Source organism: Elephas maximus, chromosome X, assembly GCF_024166365.1.
Source record: "Elephas maximus indicus isolate mEleMax1 chromosome X, mEleMax1 primary haplotype, whole genome shotgun sequence".
Taxonomy (NCBI): domain Eukaryota; kingdom Metazoa; phylum Chordata; class Mammalia; order Proboscidea; family Elephantidae; genus Elephas; species Elephas maximus.
The window spans coordinates 23,518,039-23,534,569 of record NC_064846.1 but is presented as its reverse complement, the minus strand read 5'-3'; the positions used below and the strand labels follow the sequence as shown (position 1 = coordinate 23,534,569).

The 16,531-nt window shown below is 38.9% G+C and overlaps 1 long non-coding RNA gene across 4 annotated transcripts in view; it reads left to right on the top strand.

Annotated features, from left to right (window-relative positions):
• Positions 1 to 16,531, top strand: part of LOC126069164 (uncharacterized) — a 253,482-nt gene that overhangs the window by 79,787 nt on the left and 157,164 nt on the right. For 3 of the 4 annotated variants that reach the window (XR_007515857.1, XR_007515859.1, XR_007515858.1), the window contains exon 3: positions 8,868 to 9,023. The exons of the other annotated variant lie outside the window; for it this stretch is intronic. This is a non-coding gene — a long non-coding RNA (uncharacterized LOC126069164). The remainder of the gene's footprint in view (positions 1 to 8,867; positions 9,024 to 16,531) is intronic. 4 annotated transcript variants of the gene reach the window in all.

Here is a 16,531-nt window from a genome sequence, read left to right as displayed (position 1 = left end):
TCAGGGATAGGATACTTTTTTAAAGTATTATAATGGCATGTGCAAAGACCTAGAGATAGAAAACCAAAAATGAAGAACACGCTCGGCATTTCTCAAGCAGAAAGAACTGAAGAAAAAATTCAAGCTGCACTGAAGGCATTGGTGATAAACAAGGCTCCAAGAATTGATGGAATGCCAGTTGAGATGTTTCAACAAACCGATACAGCACTGGAAGTGCTCGCTCATCTATGCCAAGAAATTTGGAAGACAGCTAGCTGGTCAACCGATGGGAAGAGATCCATATTTATGCCTATTCCCAAGAAAGGTGATCCAACCAAATGCGTAAATTATCGAACAATGTCATTAATATCACATGGAAGTAAAATTTTGCTGAAGATCATTCAAAAGCAGCTGCAGCAGTATATCGACAGGGAACTGCCAGAAATTCAAGCCAGATTCAGAAGAGGTCATCGTGGAACAAGGGATGTCATTACCGATATCAGATGGATCCTGGCTGAAAGCAGAAAATACCAGAAGGATGTTTACCTGTGTTTTATTGACTATGCAAAGGCATTCAACGGTGTGGATCATAACAAATTATGGATAACATCATGAAGAGAAGAATGGGTATTCCAGAACACTTAATTGTGCTCAAGAGTAACCTGTACATAGGTCGAGAGACAGTCATTCAAACAGAACAAGGAGATACTGCATGGTTAAAAGTCAGGAAAGGTGTGCATCACGCTTGTATCTTTTCACCATGCCTATTCAATCTGTATGCTGAGCAAATAATCCGAGAAGCTGGATTATATGAAGAACGGGGCATCAGGATTGGAGGAAGACTCATGAACAACCTGCGTTATGCAGATGACACAACCTTGCTTGCTGAAAGTGAAGAGGACTTGAAGCACTTACTAATGAAGATCAAAGACCACAGCCTTCAGTATGGATTACACCTCAGCATAAAACAAATGAAAATTCTCACAACTGGACCAACAAGCAACATCATGATAAATGTAGAAAAGACTGAAGTCAAGGATTTCATTTTACTTGGATCCACAATCAACACCATGGAAGCAGCAGTCAAGAAATCAAAAGACACATTGCACTGGACAAATCTGTTGCAAAGGACCTCTTTGAAGTGCTGAAAAACAAAGATGTCACCTTGAAGACTAAGGTGCACCTGACCCAAGCCATGGTGTTTTCAATCGTCTCATATGCGTGTGAAAGCTGGGCAATGAGTAAGGAAGATGGAAGAATTGTCACCTTTGAATTGCAGTGCTGGCGAAGAATATTGAGTATACCATGGGCTGCCAAAAGAACAAACAAATCTGTCTTGGAAGAAGTACAACCAGAATGCTTCTTGGAAGCAAGAATGGCAAGACTGTGTTTTACATACTTTGGACGTATTATCAGGAGAGATCAGTCCTTGGAGAAGGACATCATGCTTGGTAAAGTAGAGGGTCAGGGAAAAAGAAGAAGACCCTCAACAAGATGGATTGACACAGTGGCTGCAACAATGGGCTCAAGCCTACCAAGGATTGTAAGGATGGCTCAAGACCAGGCAGTGTTTCTTTTTGTTGTACATAGGGTTGCTGTGAGTTGGAACCAACTGAATGGCACCTATCAACAACAACAACAGGGATAGAAGGGTGAGGGAGGTAGAACCACTAACTAGAGAGTAGACTCTTGTTAACTTTGGTGAAGGGAAGGGCAGTACACAATGTTGAGGGAGTCAGCATAACATAACAAGGCAGGGGAAGACAGTGAGAGGTACACACGAATAAGAGACAGTGAAGGTAAATACTATAACCTACACAATCTTGAAACAACAGTAATAACAAGCAATAATTTATGAGTGAATACATAGGAGGAAACCCTGGTGGCATAGCGGCTAAGTGCTATGGCTGCTAACCAAATGGTCTGCAGTTCAAGTCTGCCAGGCGCTCCTCGGAAACCCTATGGGGCATTGCATAGGGTCACTATGAGTCGGAAACGACTGGATAGCACTATTTTTTTTTTTACATAAGTGGATATGTATGCTGAATAGGTGTGGAAAGGCGTATGGGAGTACACCCACGTGCGTATACAGGTTTGGCTGTGGCTATTTCCACATAGCTGTTCATACATGCTGCATATATATTAATACATAATAGAGCACACAGGGGGCACAGTCATGGAAACAACCTAGACATAACCAAACACCTCATGGGACTGAGTTTCTGGGCTTGAAGGCTAAAGAACATAGTCCTGGGGACATCCAGGTCAATTGTCACAACGTAACTGAAGCCATTGCCAGAGATCACCTTTCAGCCAAATAATAGACAGGCCTGTAAATAAACAATAACACTTGTGAGGAAATTGCTCATTAGAACAATCATCCAAAAGGACAACTTAATGCCCCAAAGCAAAGATGAGAAGGCATGAAGGGACAGGAAAACCAGACGAATGGAAATGGGGAACTCAGGGTGGTAATGGGGAGAGTGCTGACACATTGTGGGGAGTGCAACATATGTCATGGAACAATTTGTGTATAAACTATTGAACAGGAAACTAATTTGCTCTGTCAACCTTCATCTAAAACACAATTTAAAAAAAATTAGTTGAGCATGTATCTGTTGGTCTATTTCTGGACTCTATTCTGTTCCATTGATCTATTTGTTTATCATTACACCAATACCTTGTTGTTTTAATTGTAGTTGTTTTGTATTAAGACTTCAAAACAGGTAGTGTTAGCCCTTCACCTTTGTTTCTTTTCTCAAAGTTATTTTGGTTATTCTAGGTCCTGTGCACTTTCATGTAAATGTTAAACCAGCTTGTCAAAATCTACAGAAAGCCTGCTGTGCTTTTGATTGGATTTGCGTTGAATCCATAGATCAGCTTTGAAAAATTTGACATCTTAACACAATTAAGTCTTCCAACTCATAATATAGCGTATCTCTCCATGTATCTAAGTTTTCTTTAATTTCTCTCAGCAATGTTTTGTACTTTGTGTCAGATACATCCTAAGTATTGTGTATTTTTTATCTATTGTAAATGTTTTTTTTAATTTCAACTTTGTATTATTCGTTAATAGTATATGGAAAGACAATTGTTTTAAATAAATATTGATTCTGTACCCCACAACCTTACTAATCTTACTTATCAGTAGCTTTTGTGAACCATTACATTTTCTTTATAAATGATCATAACATTTGCAAAGAAAGTTTGTTTTCTTCCCTTCCCATCTGTGTGTATTTTATGTCTTTTTCTTGCCCTTTGCACTGAATATAACTTCCAGCACAATGTTGAATAGAAGTGATGAGGGTATACATGCATGACTTTTGCTTGATCCGAGGGGGAAAAGCATTCAGTCTCTAACCATAGCGGTAGGTTTTTGGTATATGCTCTTCATCAAGTCGGGGAAGTTCCCTTCTACCAGTTTGCTCAAAATATCTTTCAGGAATGGATGTTGGATTTTGACAAATGCTTTTACTGTGTATATTGCAATGATCACAGCAACACGCAAGCCCCCACAGTACAACAAACTGACAGACACTGAATGCTGAGCAAATAGTAGGAGAAGCTGGACTGTATGAAGAAGAACGGGGCATCAGGATTGGAGGAAGATTCATTAACAACCTGCGTTGTGCAGATGACCCAACCTTGCTTGCTGAAAGTACAGAGGACTTGAAACACTAATTAAGATCAAAGACCACAGCCTTCGGTATGGATTGCACCTCAACATAAAGAAAACAAAAATCCTCACAACTGGACCAATGAGCAACATCATGATAAACGGAGAAAAGATTGAAATTGTCAAGGATTTCATTTTACTTGGATCCACAATCAACAGCCATGGAAGCAGCAGTCAAGAAATCAAAAGACCCTGACAGGGAGCGCAACAGAGAACCCCTGAGGGAGCAGGAGATCAGTGGGATGCAGACCCCAAATTCGCATAAAAAGACCATACTTAATGGTCTGACTGAGACTAGAGGAATCCCGGCGGTCATGGTCCCCAAACCTTCTGTTGGCACAGGACAGGAACCATCCCTGAAGACAACTCATCAGACATGAAAGGGGCTGGACAGTAGGTAGGTGAGAGATGCTGATGAAGAGTGAGCTAATTATATCAAGTGGTCACTTGAGACTGTGTTGGCATCTCCTGTCTGGAGGGGGGATGGGAGCATAGAGAGAGTTGGAAGCTGGCAAAATTGTCACGAAAGGAGAGACTGGAAGGGCTGACTCATTAGGGGGAGAGCAAGTGGGAGCACGGAGTAAGATGTATATAAACTTATATGTGACAGTCTGACTTCATTTGTAAACGTTCACTTGAAGCTCAATAAAAGTTAATAAAAAAAAAAAATCAAAAGACACATTGCATCGGGTAAATCTGCTGCAAAGGACCGCCTTAAAGTGTTGAAGAGCAAAGATGTCACCCTGAAGACTAAGGTGCGCCTGACCCAAGCCATGGTATTTTCAATTGCATCATATGCACGTGAAAGCTGGACAATGAAGAAGGAAGGCCGAAGAAGAATTGACACCTTTGAATTGTGGTGTTGGCGAAGAATATTGACTATACCATGGACTGCCAAAAGAACGAACAGATCTGTCTTGGAAGAAGTACAACCAGAATGCTCCTTAGAAGCAAGGATGGCAAGACTGCGTCTTACATACTTTGGACATGTTGTCAGGAGGGATCAGTCCCTGGAGAAGGACATCATGCTTGGCAGAGTACAGGGTCAGCGGAAAAGAGAAAGACCCTCAACGAGGTGGAATGACACAGTGGCTGTAACAATGAACTCAAGCATAACAACGACTGTAAGGATGGCACAGGACCGGGCAGTGTTTCGTTCTGTTGTGCATAGGGTCACTATGAGTCAGAACCGACTCGATGGCACCTAACAACAACAACATTGCAATGATCATATAGTCCTTCTTTTTGTGTTTTTAATATCATGAATTACATTGACTGATTTTCTGATTTCAAACCAACGTAGCATTCTGGAATAAATCCCACTTAGTCATGATACATTGTCCTTTTGATATATTGCTGGATTCACTTTGCTAAAGTTTAGTAAGTAATTTTTGCTTCTATGTTCATGAGGGATATTGGTCTGTGGCTTTCTTTTCTTGTAATGCTTTTGGTTTTGGAATCAGGGTAATGCTGGCCTAATAGAATGAGTTGAGAACTATTTCTTTCTCTTCAACTTTCTAGAAGAGTTTGTGTGTAATTGGTATTATTTCTTTCTGAAATATTTAATATAATTCATAAGTGAAGCCGTCTTAGCCTGGAGTTTGTGTGTGTGTGTGTGTGTGTGTGTGTGTGTGCGAAGATTTAAACTACAAATTCAATTTATTTTATACATGTAGGGCTATTTAGGTTATCTGTTTATCCTTGGATGAGCTTTGATAGTTCGTGTGTTTCAAGAAATTTGCTTATTTCATCACACCTGTCAAATTTATTGATGTAAAATTGTTCATAATATATCCTTATTATCATTTTAATATCTGTAGTATCTGCAGTGATGTCATTTCTCTCATTACTGATATTTATAATTTCTGCCTTCTCTCTTTTTTTCTTGATCAGTCTGGCTAGATATTTATCAATTTTACTTATCTTCTTAACTCCACGGCAATGGGTTTTTTTTCTTAAAGAACCAGTTTTTGATTGAATTCATTTTCTTTGTTTTTCAGTTTCATCGATCGATATGCTGATCTTTATTATTTCCTATCTTTAGCTAACTTTGCTTTAATTTCCCCCCCTTTTCCTGTTTGTTAAGGTAGAATCTGAGGTCATAGATTTGAGACTTTCCTTCTTTTAGTGAAATAAGTTTTCCCGTAAGTACTGCTTTAGTGGAATCCCACAGATTTTGATACACTGTTTTAATTTTCATTCAGTTCAAAGTAATTTCTAATTCTCCTTTTAATTTGTTCTTTGATACATGGGTTATTTAAAAATGTATTATTATTTTCCAGATGTTTAGGGATTTTCCAGACATAGTTCTGTTACTATTTCTAATTTAATTTCATCCTAGTCAGGTGACATACTGTGTACGACTCAAATACTTCTAGGTTTATTGAAACTTGTATTATCATCCAGAAAATCCTCTATTTTTGTAAATGTTCCGTGTTCACTTGAGAAGAATAGGTAATCTGCTGTAGTTGGAGTATTCTATAAATGACATTTAAATCAATGTCATTGCTAGTGTTGTTCTAGTCTTCTTTAATCTCACTGATCTTCTATTTGTTCTATCAATTATTGAAAGAGAAGTATTCAAATATATGACTACAATTGTGGATTTTCTAATTTCTCCTTGCAGTTTTATCTGTTTTTGCTTTATGTGTTTTGAAGCTGTTATTAGATGCATATATGTTTAGTGTTCTCATATCATCTTGATGCATTGACCCCTTTATCAAAATGATATAACCGTCTTTACCTTAGTAATAATTCTCTTCTCTGAAACATATGTTTCCTGATATTAATATAGCCATTCCTGCTTTCTTTCTATTAGTGCTAGCATGGTATATATTTTTCCCATCTTTTTTACTTTTATCCTATTTGCATCTTTATATTAAAAGTGCAGTTCTTGTACACGGCATAGTCAGGCCTTGCTTTTTTAATTCAATTTAGCGATCTTGCCTTTTAATTGAGGTATTTAGATCATTTACATATAATGTAATTATTCATTTGGTTGAGTTTAATTTTGTTGTCTTGCAATTTTTTGTTCTTCTACATCTGTTCTTTGTTAATTTTTTCTTCTACCTTCTTTAGGATTAATTGAGTATTATTTGTGATTCTGTTTTATTTCTATTCTTGGCTTATTAGCCACACTTTTTTGCTTTGTTATTTTAGTAGTTGGTTTAGCATTACAGTATGCATCTTTTATATAGTTTAAGAACTTCGCAGACATATATACTTTCATTTCTTCACTCCAACCTTTGTTCTATTGTTATAATATATTTTACTTATGTTGTCGTTAGTTGCCATCTAGTCAATTCCTACTCATGGTGACCCAATGTGTACAGTGTAGAACTGCTCAATAGAGTTTTCAAGGCTGTGACTTTTTGGGAGCAGATCATCAGACCTGTCTTCTGAGGCACCTCTGGGTGGGTTTGAACCACCAACCTTTGAGTTAGTAGCCCAGTGCTTAATCATTTGTGCCGACAAGGGTAGGCCTATTTTACTTACACGTATGTTATAAACACCACATACATTGTTATTATTTTTGTTTAAACAGTACATTTTATTTTAAAAAGATATAAATAATAAGAAAGAATATTATATATTAATCTTTGTAGCTACTATTTCTGGTACTCTTCATTCCTTTGTTTAGATCCATATTTCCATCTGGTGTCATTTTATTTCTGCTCAAAGGATTTTCTTTAATATTTCTTATAACACAAGTCTACTGGTGAGGGATTCTTTCAGCTTGTTTATGTCTGAGAATGTCTTTATTTCATCTTCTGTTTTGAAAGATATTTTCGTTGGATATAGAATTCTACCTTGAGAGTTTTTTCCAGTACTTTAAAGATGTTGCTTCACTTGGTATGAGTTATTTTTTTTGTACGAGTGTTTAAAGGAGACTCCTGACATCTGAGGTAAGAAGAGAAAGTAGTTGAAATGTATAATTCACATTATCTGAAAAATGAAAGTGTACAGGTTCATCTGCAGAGATAAACTTTTTCTTAGCACCAAATTCAAGGAATAATTTATCCCAAAGTCATTCTATAAGAGAAACACAGGATAACAAAATGGACAATGTCTTCAAAATAGGCAAATACAGATCTTTCACACCCATGACAGATTCATGGACCCAAACTGTAAATTGAATCATGTAATTTCTTTGCTCAGAAACCTTCCATGGTATTCTACTGCCTTCAGAATAAAACTCAAATTATTTTGTTTCAGGAATTTGAGGCTCTTCATGATCTGGTACCAACCCAGCTTTCCAGCCTTACTTCATACAACTCTCCTTTACTTGAGCAAAGTGTATTAGTCAAGTATTCCTTCCACATGTCCCATGATTTCCTACATTCTTTTCCTCATGTTTTTCGCTCTGCATGGACTGACCCACCACCATTACTACCTCCAACCATAAGGCCCACTTCAAATGCTACTTCCATTGGGTCATCTTTCCTTCCTCTAAATTCCCATAACACCATTGTTAGTTTTCTATTGTGGCCACACAAATTCTCACAAATTTAGCAGCTTAAAACAATGCAAATTTATTACCCCATAGTTGTGTAGGTCTGAAGCACAGGAGGCCTTGAGGCTTTCTCTGCTTCAGGTTTCACAAGGCTACAGTCAATGTGCCAGCCAGCTTAGCTCTTAGGTATTTGCCATTCCTAGGAATATACCCCAAAAATGTAAAAGCAAGAACTCAGAGGCTTGTACACCAATGTTCATTGCAACATTATTCACAGTACCCCAAAAGTGGATACAACCCAAGTGTCCCATCAACGTACGAATGGATAAACAAAATGTAGTACGCCCATTCAAAGGAATACTATTCAGCCATAAAGTGAAGTGAATTTCTGATAAATGCTACTGTATGGATGAACCTTGAAAATATTATGCTGAATGAAAATGAAGTAAGTCAGACACAAAAGGGCAAATATTGTATATTCTCACTTATGTGAAATATCTAGAATTGGTAAACACATAGAGACCAAAGTTTATTAGTGGTTACCAAGACAGGGCAGGGTGGGGAAATGGGGATCATTGCTCAGGGGTACTGGGGTGTCAACTTGGCTAGGCTATATAATTCTGAGAGGTTTGGCAGATACTTTGTATCACTTCCCTTTTTGTGATCTGATGTGAACAGCAATCAGTTGGAAAAGGAGTTTCCTTGGAGGTGTGGCCTGCATCCATGAAAAAAAAACTCACTCTTTTTCCAACCCTGCAGCCTTCTTGGCATCTGAACCGGGTTCCTGGAATGTAAGCCAGCAGGGGCCTCCAGCCTGTTGCCTGGCCTGCAGATTTTGGATTCACCAGCCCCTGCAAGCACCTTAGCCAGTGGAGGCTATCAGCCTGTCAGCCTGTCATCGGACCCATGGATTGAGTGAGCTATTTCCTCACAGTTTCATGAGCCATTTCCTTGAAGTAGATCTCTCTATATATATCTGTATATAAATTTCACTAGTTTTGCTCCTCTAGAGAACCCAGACTAGGACAGGTACTGAGTTTCTGTTAACAGTGGTTAAAAAAATTGGAAATGGATAGTGGTGATGGTTGCACATGGTGAATGTAATTAATGTTACTGAATTGTACATATAAAAATGAGTGAAAGCACAAATGTTTTGTTATGTATAACCCGTTGCTGACCAGTGGATTTTGACTCATAATGACCCTGTAGGACAGAGTAGAACTGCCCTGTAAGGTTCCCAAGGCTATAATCTTTACAGAAGCAGATTAACACATCTTCATCCCACAGAGCCACTGGTGGATTTGAACCACCAAATTTTTGGTTAGCAGTCGAGCACTTAATCGCAGTGCCACCAAGGATAAATTACTTGCCCAATGTCTCCTTTCCACAACTCACAGTTATCAGCTACCCTTCAGTGTGAGAACTTCGGTGTTATTTATTATAATTTTAAAAAAGGAGTCCCCAGGGGAGCCAAGATGGTGGAGTAATCAGACACTTCTGGTGACCCCTCTTACAACAAAGACCCAAAGAAACAAGTGAATTGATTATATATGACAATCCAGGAGCCCTGAACATCAAAGGCAAAGTTGAGAAATCAGGCTGAGCAGCAGGGGAATGGAGAGGCCATTCAGAAGCAGCGAGGGGTTGCCAGATCTGATCTGATGGGAACCAGCACCCCACAGGCCAGATCTGTTGGCACAAGTACGGTGACGCAAGCAGCGGCATTCGGGATGCATTTTCCACATTGGGAGAGACCGAGTGGTGGAGAGTTCAATCACGCCTCCAGAATCAGTGAAAAGTGGTGTTCTTGGTGAAGGATAAGTACTTGCATCTAATCTACCAGATGAAACAAAAAACAACCCTATGAAAACACTCTCTTGCATTTAACTGACCCCTCGCTGCTCTCCACCGGGTCCCAAGCTGGCTTCAGTGATAGCTCCTTTCCCTGGGCTGGAAACAGGACCTGTTGCGTACCCTGAGCCATGCTCCCAGCCTTGGAGAAGGAACAAATTGACAAATGGGGGAAAAATAATCTGCCAGCTCCCCTAAGCTTGGAACTCAGGGTAGAAACGATTCCTTTCCCTAGGCACAGGCATAAGTGGTTCATGGACTTTGAATGCCTTTCACCCCTGCATAGACATGTGTAGGCCCATTTCAGCAGTTTAGACCCTCATTAGCACAGTACAACAGGGTATATACCTGAAGACTAGCTTCAACTCTTTCAGCTATATGGTAGAGAGGGAAGTTCATGACATTTGACACTGCTCTACCTATTAAGCAGGGTCCTCACCTACCCACATCAGGGGCCTGAGGACTGGTGGCTTCACCCATGCCACCTAGCCACCCTGAACAGGGGTCCAAGGATACATGGTGCCTCCTAGTCCTTACAGCCCACATCACTGGGTGCCCACAGTCCAGCTGCAAAACCCATCCACATAGGTGCCCTAGGGAACAAGGACATGCTTTCCTCGCCGACACTCGGGGCAGTACTCAGTGCCCAGCCTTGATCAGAGCATGACCCCTAATGCAGCCAGATACCTGTGCCTACACCAAACACTGCTGCTTGTCTAAGACTGTAGGTGAGAGCCTTCACCACACTCTTGGTGACCGACTGACTGCCTGGACACCTGAGCTGAATCCATAAAAGAAAAGTAAACAGACTCCTGGGCTTATAAACCTAGTAAGAGCTCTAACTACCTGAGGACAGAACGTTAGAGCTTCAAAGGTGCCAATAATCAAACTAGCTCACAAAAGAAGCCTATGTGGCCATATCAAAACAAAACAAGGAGCTAGGACACAGTAAGGAAACATAAAACATATAAATACGATAACTTATTGATGGCTCGGAGACAACAGTCAGAATCAAATCACATAAAAAGGCAGGCCATGGAGGCAGACCCAAGATGGCAGAATAGACAGACGCTTCCAGCTAGCCCTCTTGCAACAAACACCTGAAAAAACAAGTGAAACATATATATTTATGACAGGCTAGGAGCCCTGAACACCAGAGGCAAGCTTAGAAAACGAACTGAGGGGCAGGGGGTAGAAGAGATGGTTCAGAAGTGGAGAGAAGTTACAGAGCCTGAATCGCGGGGAGCTCTCAGGCACCATTTACGGAAGCAGCTGTGGTGGGCTGGTACTAGCATTCAGCCCAAGTTTCCCCATGGAGAAGCTGCCAGCCACACAGCCTATGCACACCTCCGGAACCAGAGAAGAACGGTGCTCTTGGGAAAAGCAAAGTACTTGCATATATTTTACCGCGCCCCCCCCACCCCCAAGCCAGCTTCAGCGGCTGATTTCTCTGGGCCAGAGATAGGCCCTGTTGAGCATCTAGAGCCATCCTCCTGCCCTTGGAGAAGTAATAAATTTGCAATTGGGGGAAAAGATAATTTGCCAGCTCCACTAACTGGGGGAGCTCGGGAAAGAAACTGCTCCTGTCCACATATAAATGGTCCGTGGACTTTGAGTACACTTCCCCTCTGCATGGACCTGTGTGGGCCTATTTCAAGAGAATAAGTCCTCGTTGGCAGACTGCAACTGTTTCAGCTGTGTGGCAGAGAGACGGGTGTTTGATATTTGACATTGCTTTGCCTATTAAACAAGGTCCTCACCTACCCACATCAGGGGCCTATGCACTGGTGGCTCCACTCAGGTCAACCAGCCACCTGCGACAGGGGTCCAAGGATAACTGGTAACTCCTAGTCCTTACAACCAAAAACATTGGGTGCCCATGGGCCATCTGCAAAACCCACCCACCTGTACGATCTACAGAACAGGAACACACTTTCCTCAGAGATACACGGGGGGGGGGGGCGATTCTCAGCCTCCTGCATTGTTCAGACTGTGAACCCCTGCTGCAACCAGATACCTGTACCTACACCAATCAACGCTGCCCCTCTAAGACTATAGAACAGAGCCTGTACCACACTTGATGATCAGCTACCTGGACACCTGAGCAGAATTCATACAAGAAAACTGAATGGACTCCTAGACTGATATACCCGATAACAGCTCTAGCCATCTGATGACAGGAAGTCAGAGCTCTAAAGGTGAAATTAATCAAGCTAGCTCACTCAAGCAACCCATTTGGGCACATCAAAACAAAACAAAGTAAGAAGCTACAACACAGTAAGCAAACATAAAATAAACTAATACAACAACTTATAGATGACTCGGAGACAACAGTCAATATCAAGTCACATAAAGAAACAGACCATGATCACCTCAACAAGCTCTCAAAACAAAGAATCCAGGGATCTTCTAGATGAAAGTCCATTCCTGGAATTCCCAGAGGCAGAATACAAAAGAATAATATACAGAACCCATCAAGACATCAGGAATGAAATGAGGCAATATGCAGAACAAGCCAAGGAACACATAGATAAAGCAGTTGAAGAAATTAAAAAGATTATTCAGGAACATAATGAAATATTTAATAAACTGAAAAAATTCCATAGAGAGCAATCAGAAATTCAGAAGATTAACAATAAAATAACAGAAGTAGACAACTCAATAGAAGGTCAGAGGAGCAGAATTGAGCAAGTAGAAGGCAGAATTTCTGAACTTGAGGATAAAGCACTTGGCACTAATATATCTGCAGAAAAATCAGATAAAAGAATTTAGAAAAATGAAGAAACCCTAAGAATCATGTGGGACTCTATCAAGAGCAATAACCTATGAGTAATTGGAGTACCAGAACAGGGAGGGATAACAGAAAATACAGAGAGAATTGATGATTTGTTAGCAGAAAACTTCCCTGATATCATGAAAGATGAGAAGATATCTATCCAAGATGCTCATCAAACTCCACATAAGGGAGATTTTCAAAGAAAGTCACCAGGATATATTATAACCAATCTTGCCAAAACCAAAGTTAAAGAGAGAATTTTAAGAGCAGCTAGGAATAAATGAAAAGTCATCTACAAAGGAGAGCCAATAAGAATAAGCTCGGACTACTTGGAAGAAACCATGCAGGCAAGAAGGCAATGGGATGACTTATATAAAAAAATGAAGGAAAAAAAATTGCCAGCCAAGAATCTTATATCCGGTGAAACTGTCTTTCAAATATGAAGGGAAATAAGGACAGTTCCAGATAAACAGAAGTTTAGGGAATTTGTAAAAACCAAACTGAAAGAAACTACAAGAGATACTAAAGGGAGTTCTTTGGTTAGAAAATCAATAATATCAGGTATCAACCTAATACTAGAACACTGGGCAGAGCAATCAGAAGTCAACCCAGACAGGGAAATCACAAAAATAAATCAAGATAAAACAACACTCAAAGCAGGGAAACAGCGATGTTATTACGTAAAAGAAGACAACATTAAGACAATAAAAGGGGACTTTTTTTTTTTTTTTAAGAAATGTAGTCATAGATCTTCCATATGGAGAGGAAGACAAGGTGATACAAAGAAATAAAAGTTAGTTTAAATTCAGAAAAATAGGGGTAAATAATAAGGTAACCACAAAGGAGACAAACTATCCTACACATCAAAATAAAATACGAGAAAAAATTAGAGACTCAGCAGAAACAAAATCAACAACAATGAGAAAGAGGAATGGACAATACATAAAGACAATCTACTCAGCACATAAAAGTTAAGTGGGAAAAAGAACCAGTCAACAACACACAAAAGAAGACATCAAAATAATAGCACTAAATTCATAAAAAAAAATTCATAGTTATCCATAATTACACTGAATGTAAATGGACTAAATGCACTAATAAAAAGACAGACAGTGGCAGAATGGATTAAAAAACACGATCCGTCTATATGCTCCCTACAAGAGACACACCTTAAACTTAGAGACACAAACAAACTAAAACTCAAAGGATGGGATAAAAACATATCAAGCAAACAATACTTGAAAAATAGCAGGAGTAAGCAATATTAATTTCTGACAAAATAAGTTTTAAAGTTAAATTCATTTTAAAGGATAACAAAGGACATTATATAATGATTAAAGGGAAAATATACCAAGAAGATATAAGCATATTAAATATTTATGCACCCAATGATAGGGCTGCAAGATACATAAAGCAAACTCTATCAACATTGAACAGTGAGATAGACAGCTCCACAATAATAGTAGGAGAGTTCAACACAACACTTTTGATGGAGAGTATATTCGGAAAGAAGCACAGGAAAGACATGGAAGATCTAAATGCCACAACAAACCAACTTGACCTCATAGATATATACAGAACACTCCACTGAACAGCAGCCAAGTATACTTTCTTTTCCAGCACACATGGAACATTCTCTAGAATAGACCACATGTTAGGTCATAAAGCAAGCCTTAGCAGAATCCAAAACATTGAAATATTACAAAGCAACTTCTCTGACCATAAGGCCATAAATGTGGAAATCAATAACAGAAAAAGCAAGGAAAAGAAATCAAACACTTGGAAACTGAACAATACACTGCTCAAAAAACACTGGATTATAGAAGACATTAAGGATGGAATAAAGAAATTCATAGAATCCAATGAGAATGAAAACACTTCCTATCTGATCCTTTGGGACATAGCTGAAGCAGTGCTCAGAGGTCAATTTATATCAATCAATGCACACATACAACAAGAAGAAAGGGCCAAAATCAAAGAATTATCCCTACAGCTTGAACAAATACAAGAGTGCAACAAAAGAAACCGTCAGGCACCAAAAGAAAACAAATAATAAAAATTAGAACAGAACTAAATGAAAAAGAAAACAGAAAAACAATTTGAAGAATGAACAAGACCAAAAGCTGGTTCTTTGAAAAAATCAACAAAATTGATAAACCACTGGCCAAAGTGACAAAAGAAAAACAGGAAAGGAAGCAAACAACTCAAATAAGAAACGAGATGGGTGATATTACAACAGACACAACTGAAATGAAATGAATCGTATCAGATCACCATGAAAAATTGTACTCTAACAAATTTGAAAACCTAGAAGAAATGGATGAATTCCTAGAAACACACTACCTTCCTAAACTAACACAGAGGTAGAACAACTAAATAGACGCATAACAAAAGAAGGGATTGAAAAGATAATCAAAAAACTCCCAACAAAAAAAAGCACTCACCCGGACGGCTTCACTGCAGTGTTCGATCAAACTTTCAGAGAAGAGTTAACAGCACTACTCCTAAGGTATTTCAGAGCAAAGAAAAGGACAGAATACTCCCAAACTCATTTTATGAAGCCACCATATCCCTGATACCAAAACCAGGTAAAAAAAAAAAAAAAAAGACACCACAAAAAAAGAAAATTGCAGACCTATATCCTTCATGAACTTAGACGCAAAAATCCTCATCAAAATTCTAGCCAATAGAATTCAACAACAGATCAAATAACTCACCATGACTAAGTAGGATTCATACCAGGTATGCAGGGATAGTTCAACATTAGAAAAACAATTAATGCAATCCATCATATCAATAAAACAAAAGACAAGAATCCCACGATTTTATCAATTGATGCAGAAAAGGCATTTGACAAAGTTCAACACCCATTCATAATAAAAACTCTCAGCAAAATAGGAATAGAAGGAAAACTCCACAACATAGTAAAGAGCATTTATACAAAGCCCACAGCCAACATCATTCTAAATGGAGAGAGTCTGAAAGCATTCCTTTTGAGATCAGGAACTGGACAAGGATGCCGTTTATCACCACTCTTATTCAACATTGTGCTGGAGGTCCTAGCCAGAGCAATTAAGCTAGATAAAGAAATAAAGCACATCCAGATTGGCAAGTCAGAAGCAAAAGTATCTCTATTTGCAGATGACATGATCTTATACACAGAAAACCCTAAGGAATCCTCAAGAAAACTACAGAAACTAATAGAAGAGTTCAGCTAAGTATCAGGATACAAGATAAACATACAAAAATCACTTGGATTCCTCTACATCAACAAAAAGAACATCGAAGAGGAAATCACCAAATCAATACCATTTACAGTAGCCCCGAAGAAGATAAAATACTTAAGAATAAATCTTACCAGAGATGTAAAAGACTTATACAAAGAAAACTACAAAACACTTCTTCAAGAAACCACAAAAGGCCTTCATAAGTTGGAAAACGTACCTTGCTTGCGGATAGGAAGACTTAACATTATTAAAATGTCTATTCTACCAAAACCAATCTATAGATTTAATGCAATTACAATCCAAATTCCAACGAAGTCTTTTTAATGAAATGGGGAAACAAATCACCAATTTCATATGGAAGGGAAAGAGGCCCCAGATAAGTAAAGCATTACTGAAAAAGAAGAACAAAGTGGGAGGCCTCAATCTACCTGATTTTAGAACCTATTATACTGCCACAGTAGTCAAAACAGCCTGGTACTGGTACAACAACAGGCACATAGACCAATGGAACAGAATTGAGAACCTAGACATAAATCCATCCACATATGAGCAGCTGATATTTGACAAAG